Here is a 7,099-nt window from a genome sequence, read left to right as displayed (position 1 = left end):
GATACTGTTAAGTGCAAACTACCGTCCATGACCCCTAGGACCGGCTTAAGCAGAATTCAACATTTAACATGAACTGGTACAATTTTGAAACATCCGCAGATGTGTTCATATGTCGGTTATCACGGAAACTTCGATGTGAATCGCAAGTTCCATTCCATGAAAAGCGGCAAATGGTCCCCTAAGTAAAAAAAAATGCAAGTGCCCAAAACGAGAAAATAATGGAATGGGCGGAACAAAATAAAATTGAATTTTGAAAGGGGATCAGAGGCTATAAAGTCTGCATATCACAGATAAGACGTCAGAAGACAAATTTAAAGGCAGGTCACATATCCTATGGGTGATTCAACTGTATTCAAACGAGGAATACTGGAAAACCACCCAACAAGCCAACTAGAAAGAACTAGATTTCCACAAGCAAAACAATAATGTCGTGCTAAACGATCTTTAAGGACCGGAAATAAAACGTCTCTGACTGAATGTACTGGGCGACTTTTTACAGCTTCCACAAGGCACGAACAACGCTGCTGTGGCGATAAAATAGAGAAAATAAGAATTTCTAAAGAAAACCCAACACGGCATAATTGAAAATGTTGCAGGCTCGGTTTAATTAAGCCTGTTCATGGAAGGTACTGTTAAGTGCAAACTACAGTCGACGCCCTCTTTCACCGGCTTTAGCAAAATTCAACATTAAATTCAAATTGAACTGGTTCAATTTTGAATTGTAAAACATCCGCAAATGTGTTCAATGTGAGAAGTAAGTTACATTCCATGAGCATGTTTGTAAAAGGGCTATGGTTAAGTTACCATTTGTGCCAAGTTTGATTAGTATTGAAGCATTTTTCATAGTTTTATAGCACTTTGAACTTGTAACAGCAGGCTTTTCATTGCAAACGGCCAATTTTCACAATATGCTTATAGGGTAAAAGGTTTATCAAAAAAATAAAAAAAATGTCAAAAAACAACAATTTTTCACCAAAATTAGGCGTAAGGGCACATGTTAACATGAAAAAACTGTGTTTCATCATTTGTTATTAACACTTTAAAATGTAAGTAGAAGAACTAATCTGTACAAATTGTTATTATAATTCTACTCTCCTTTTAAATTGATTTACAAGGTGTTCAATGATTAATTTCATTGCACTGTAGCATTATATATGCATGTTCAGTTAAGATTCCATCACTGCCTGGTAATATACCATTTTTAATGTTTAGATACAGTTCTGTTATTTCTACACTAGTTATATAGGAGTTCAAAATATAATCGTGTGTTAACTCTATATGAATAATGACATAATTGTCGTTAATATGATGTATAGGTTACAGTGCATATTGGGTGTTCTTCGTAAATAAGAAAGTTAAAAAGGAGCGGAGCTTGCGAAGCGACTGTAGCTTTCTTTTTTACGAAGAACATCCAATATGCACTCTAACCGGCTTAGTGCTCCGCCCACTTGCGTTTTATGATATAAAACGTCCAGTTTATATAAAATCTGTTCTATCAAGATTTGAAACCTAAAAATTTGAAAAATCCTCGTCGGTGATTGGCTTAAAACATTAGCGAGCACTAATTATTGATACGAATTTTTATTGGCCTCTTTGAAGTCAGCATACATGGAATCTAAAGTTGGCATGTCTATAGATGTTTTTGGTTTTAATTTTGTTTGTTTATTACTAGTAATCGTTAGGATTTTTACTCCGCAAATCTCTTAATTTAAATTCGCCATTTTCATAAAATTCATTTACATATCTGTTCATTATCTTTTATACTTCTTACTTGCATTATTTATTTACTTAATTTTTTTCCAGATGGATACTTGCTATACTTTTCCTAAGTATATTTTTGTTGCCTTTTTGCTTTCATTATCAATTGGTTTATGGCTTCGTGTAATACTTTATAAATGTTTCATTTGCACTATGTATAATTGTTAATATAACTTTTCAGTTTTATTGTCATTTGACTTTGTATCGGGTTCTGTTTATCAGCGTTAATTAGAGGGAAAGTTTCATTTATCCTAGTATCGATATATTAACAACAAATTCGTGTTACAGACTTTTGTCCAACCTGGGGTGGTGTCTACAGTCAGAATTTAACGGTATATTTCCGCATTATATTAGGTATCTTTTCATACAAATCCAATATTTTTATGAGATGATTACTTTTTTGTAAACGACAGGGTTAACATTATTGTTGTGCTTGTGGTAATTTAGTTCCTTCTATTCGCCTATTTTCTTATTTGGTGGTTCCAGTATTCCTCACTTGAATACTGTTGAATCACCCTTAAGATATGTGGCCTGCTTTTTAAATTTGTCTTTTTACGTCTTATCTGTGATATGCAGGCTTCATAACCTCTGATCATCCCCTTTCAAAATTCCATTTTATCTAGTTCCGCCCATTGTTTTCTCGTTTAGGGCACATGCATTTTTTTCTACTTGGGGACCATTTGCCGCTTTTCAAGGAATGGCACTTACGTGTCACACTGAAGGTTCCGTTATGGCAGCCATATGAACACATCTGCGGATGTTTCAAAATTCAAAATTGTACCAGTTCATTTTAAATGTTGAATTCTGCTTAAGCCGGTGCTAGGGGGCGTTGACGGTAGTTTGCACTTGACAGTACCGTCGATGAACAGGCTCAATCAAACCGATTTTGCAGTGTTGGGTTTTCTTTAGGGATTCTTATTTTCTCTATTTTAATGCACCGTGAAACTTAAACGGTAATCATTTTTCATACAAATGAGACTGAATAGGTGGTACATAAACTGTTGCAAGAATAATGTCATGAGACATACCTGTGAATCTACAATTTAGCTTTAATCAAACCAGATAGTCACAATGCGTATGTATTACTTCAATAAATGAAAATATTTCAAATTTTATAAATGCACCAAGTCCACCAGACTTTCTCACCATTTTTTGTTTTCTCGGAATACTAACTTAAGTGTAACCACTTAAATGAATGTGGTAATACACATCCAATTTTGTTTCAGCAACTAAGAAAATATCATAATTGTTTTCAAGTTTAACAAATGCATTGTAATTCGATCATCTTTTCAGGCCCACATATTTAATCATCCTATCCTAAGTTTGTCAGGTGTGCAATTAATTTCGTCATATTTCACATTTACATTTATCTTCAAGTAAACATTTTCGTCAACGAGTTGTAAGTTAATGGAACAGTTAATATTAGCAAATGAGTTATTCTGTGAATCACCAAGCCCTCTAGCAATTGTTGTTAGTCGTGAGATTAATAGCTGAATCCTTGTTTGTGAAAGACACGGAATCCCGCGTCGATGTAACACGTAGTGATGCTGTTGAGACACAATGCTTGTCTTTTTATCTAGATTCGTAATCGCGCATTGGCTGGCTGTATTCATCTACGTAATCTCTGCCAGAAGTATCGTCTGTTAACATTCCTGATAACGCGACTAAAGAATTCGTCGTAGGCACGTGATGTTCTGTACGCTGCGTATTGAACGTGTCATGTTACTTTGCAATGGTATCTCCTTTAGTCGACGTGCGTTCTTTGTGACGTGACATTTGCATAACGTTTTGCAAAAGTGGAAATTCATCTTGCACTACTCTGTTTTTCACAATAGGTTTTGCGGGATGGCCAATACAAACAAATTTAGGAGAATTTTTTGACCGTTCTTCCTTGTATTTAGGCTTGATACGTGACTTGGCTGCAACAATTTTATTGGGATAATATCTGTTTATGCGAAAGTTTAATTTACCTTTCGATTCATACCCACGAGTTAAAATGTGTTAATAATTTCGATATTCTTTGAAACAGCTATTATTGGTTGTGTCTTTCCCGATTCCTTTTTGCCAAGATGAGCACGTACTACACAAATACTAGTAAGGTCAATATCAAGTTTATCATGGAGAAATGATTCTACAAGCGAATCATAATTTTCCGATAAATAAATTTCCTTTATATTTCTGAAAACTAAGTTATTTCTACGACTTCGAGCTTCGGTCGCAATACTTTAAATGTATATGTGCTTTAATTGTTTACGATTGCCATAATACAAAATTATACAAGAAAAATCTAGTAAACGCTTTTTTATGCTTACGGTTGGCCGTTTCCTACATGTTCATCATGAACATAGAACATTATATTTGCACGTTTTTGAGATTTATTGGGTAGCTATTTTGAAGGTATTGAAAACTACATTGAAGAATTTACTTTTAGATAATTGCTTTCATAAAAAACGTATACTGTTGTTTATTACGTTGAATTTATCATGATTTGTTCTTTTTTCGCTAAATGATAGCAGTTATCAGGACATTTTGTATGGTGTATAATAAGAAAATGGTCTCAGTTGGTTATTTTGCGCACAGTGTACAGTCAGGCGTTATACAGTATTTTGTGGGGTTGCCAGTTGGATTAATGGTACTTATTTTTGAGAATATATTCTTATCATTTTCTTGTAAACTTATGTATATTCCCTTAAGTGATTAGGTACGAGTATCATATAATCCCCAGCCGAAAGGCGGCGGGGATATAGAAATAGTCTCCGTCCGTCTGTCCTTCCGTCCGTCCGTCCATCCGTCATTCCGTCCGACATTTTTATCCGGAGCATATCTTAAAATGTATTTGAGGTATCAACTTGAAACTTCATAGCTGGATAGATTATTTTGAGGAGGAGTGCAGTGCATAGAATGATAACTCTACCCTGCATATTTTTTCAGTAATTGCCCTTTGTTACTTTTCAAACTTACTTTTTGTCCAGATAATAACTCAAAAATCCTTTGAGATATCAACATGAAACTTCATGGGTGGACAGATCTCTCTTAGGAGGTGTGAAATGCAAAAGAATGATAACTCTATCCTTCATATTTTTTGAGTTATTGCCCTTTGTTATTTTTCATTATTAATTTTTCAACTTAGTGGGGCATAACTCAAAAAGTGTTTGAGATGTCAACATAAAACTTCATGGGTGGACGGATCTTAATTGAGGAGGAATGCTGTGCATAAGAATGATAACTCTACCAATTATAATTTTTCAGTTATTGCCCTTTGTTATTTTTCAAAGTTTTTGTTCAGAGCTTATCTCAAAAAAAGGTTAGAGGTATCAACTTGAAACTTCATAGGTGGATAGATCATATTGAGGAGGGGTGCAGTGTACAATAATGATAACTCTACCTTGCATATTTTTTCAATTATTGCCCTTTTTTATTTTTCAAACTTAATTTTTGTCCAGATCATAACTTAAAAAGCCTTTGAGATATCAACATGAAACTTCATGGGTAGATAGATCTCACTCAGGAGGTGTGCAGTGCACAAGAATGATAACTCTACCTTTCATATTTTTTGTGTTATTGCCCTTTGTTATTTTTCATACTAAATTTGAAACCTGATTGAGGCATAACTCAAAAAGTCTTTGAGATTTCAACATGAAACTTCATAGATGGATAGATTTTATTGAGGAGGAATGCTGTGCATAAAAATGATAACTGTATATTTTATATTTTTGAGTCGTTGCCCTTTGCTATTTTTCATATACATGCTTATCTCAAAAAGTGTTAGAGGTATCAACTTGAAACTTCATGGTGGATAGATCTCATTTAGGAGGAGTGCAGCACACAAAAATGATAACTCTTCCCTGCATAATTTTTTCAGTTATTGCCCTTTATTTTCAGCCATCAGTCTTCACATAGGTTTCAAATCTGTATTCACTTCAGCAATTAGTTTTCATTACCAAAGAACCTTTTGAGATTGATTTATTCTGCTCTACTACATATACATTCTTCCAATGAGCAAACACATTCGGCGGAATATGGCCATGCTAACATGGCTCGTGTTATCCCCCTCCGAAAAGGCGGCGGGGGATATAGAAATAGTCTCCGTCCGTCCACCGTTCGTCCGACCTTCCGTCCGTCTGACCGTCCTTCCGTCCGACATTTTTGTCCGGAGCATATCTCTAAAAGTATTTAAGTAATCAATTTGAAACTTCATAGGTGGATAGACCTCATTGAGGAGAAGTGCAGTGCACAAGAATGATAACTCTACCCAGCATAACTTTTGAGTTATTGCCCTTTGTTATTTTTCAAAATTGATTTTTGTCCAGAGCATAACTCCAAAAGCCTATGAGATATAAACACGAAACTTCATAGGTACATAGATCTCACTCAGGAGGTGTGCAGTGCACAAGAATAATAACTCTACCTTTCATTATTTTGAGTTATTGCCCTTTGTTATTTTTCATACTTAATTTTTCACCTGAGTGGAGCATAACTCGAAAAGTGTTTGACATATCAACATGAAATGTCATAGGTGGATAGATCTTAGTGAGGAGGAATGTTGTGCACAAGAATGATAACTCTTCCCTATACAATTTTTGAGTTATTGCCCTTTGTTCTTTTTTTTGCTATTTTGTCCAGAGCTTATCTCAAAAAGTATTTGAGGTATCAACTTGAAACTTCATGGGTGGATGGATCTCATTGAGGAGGAGTGCAGTGCACAAGAATGATAACTCTACCCTGCATAATTTTTTAGTTATTGCCCTTTGTTATTTTTCAAAATTAATTTTTGTTCAGAGCATAACTCAAAAAGCCTTTGTGATATCAAAATGAAACTTCATAGGTGCATAGATCTCACTCAGGAGGTGTGCAGTGCACAAGAATGATAACTCTACCTTTCATAATTTTAGAGTTATTGCCCTTTGTTATTTTTCATACTTAATTTTTCAATTCAATTTTTTTCTCAAAAAGTATTTGAGGTATCAACTTGAAACTTCATAGGTGGATAGATTTTACTGAGGAGGGATGCAGCCCACAAAAATGATAACCTAGCCTGCATTATTTTTCAGTTATTGCCCTTTGTTATTTTCAGCCATCAGTATTCACATAGGTTTCAAATCTGTAATCACTATAGCCATCAGTTTTCATTACCAAAAGACCTCTTAAAATGGAATTATTCTGCTGTACTACATATACATTCTTCCAATGAGCAAACACATTCGGCGGGGGATGTACATGTTGACATGGCTCTTGTTGTATTTTGTATTATCATGACCACCGAACATGTGAAATTTTAATATTTTGCTTGTCTATGTACTATGTACACGTCTAAAATGATATAAATGTTATGTTATATTGA

The sequence above is a fragment of the Ruditapes philippinarum genome, unplaced genomic scaffold (genome assembly GCF_026571515.1).
Source record: "Ruditapes philippinarum isolate M1 unplaced genomic scaffold, ASM2657151v2 ctg1130_1_1_1_1, whole genome shotgun sequence".
NCBI lineage: Eukaryota > Metazoa > Mollusca > Bivalvia > Venerida > Veneridae > Ruditapes > Ruditapes philippinarum.
This window is presented reverse-complemented; position numbering follows the sequence as displayed.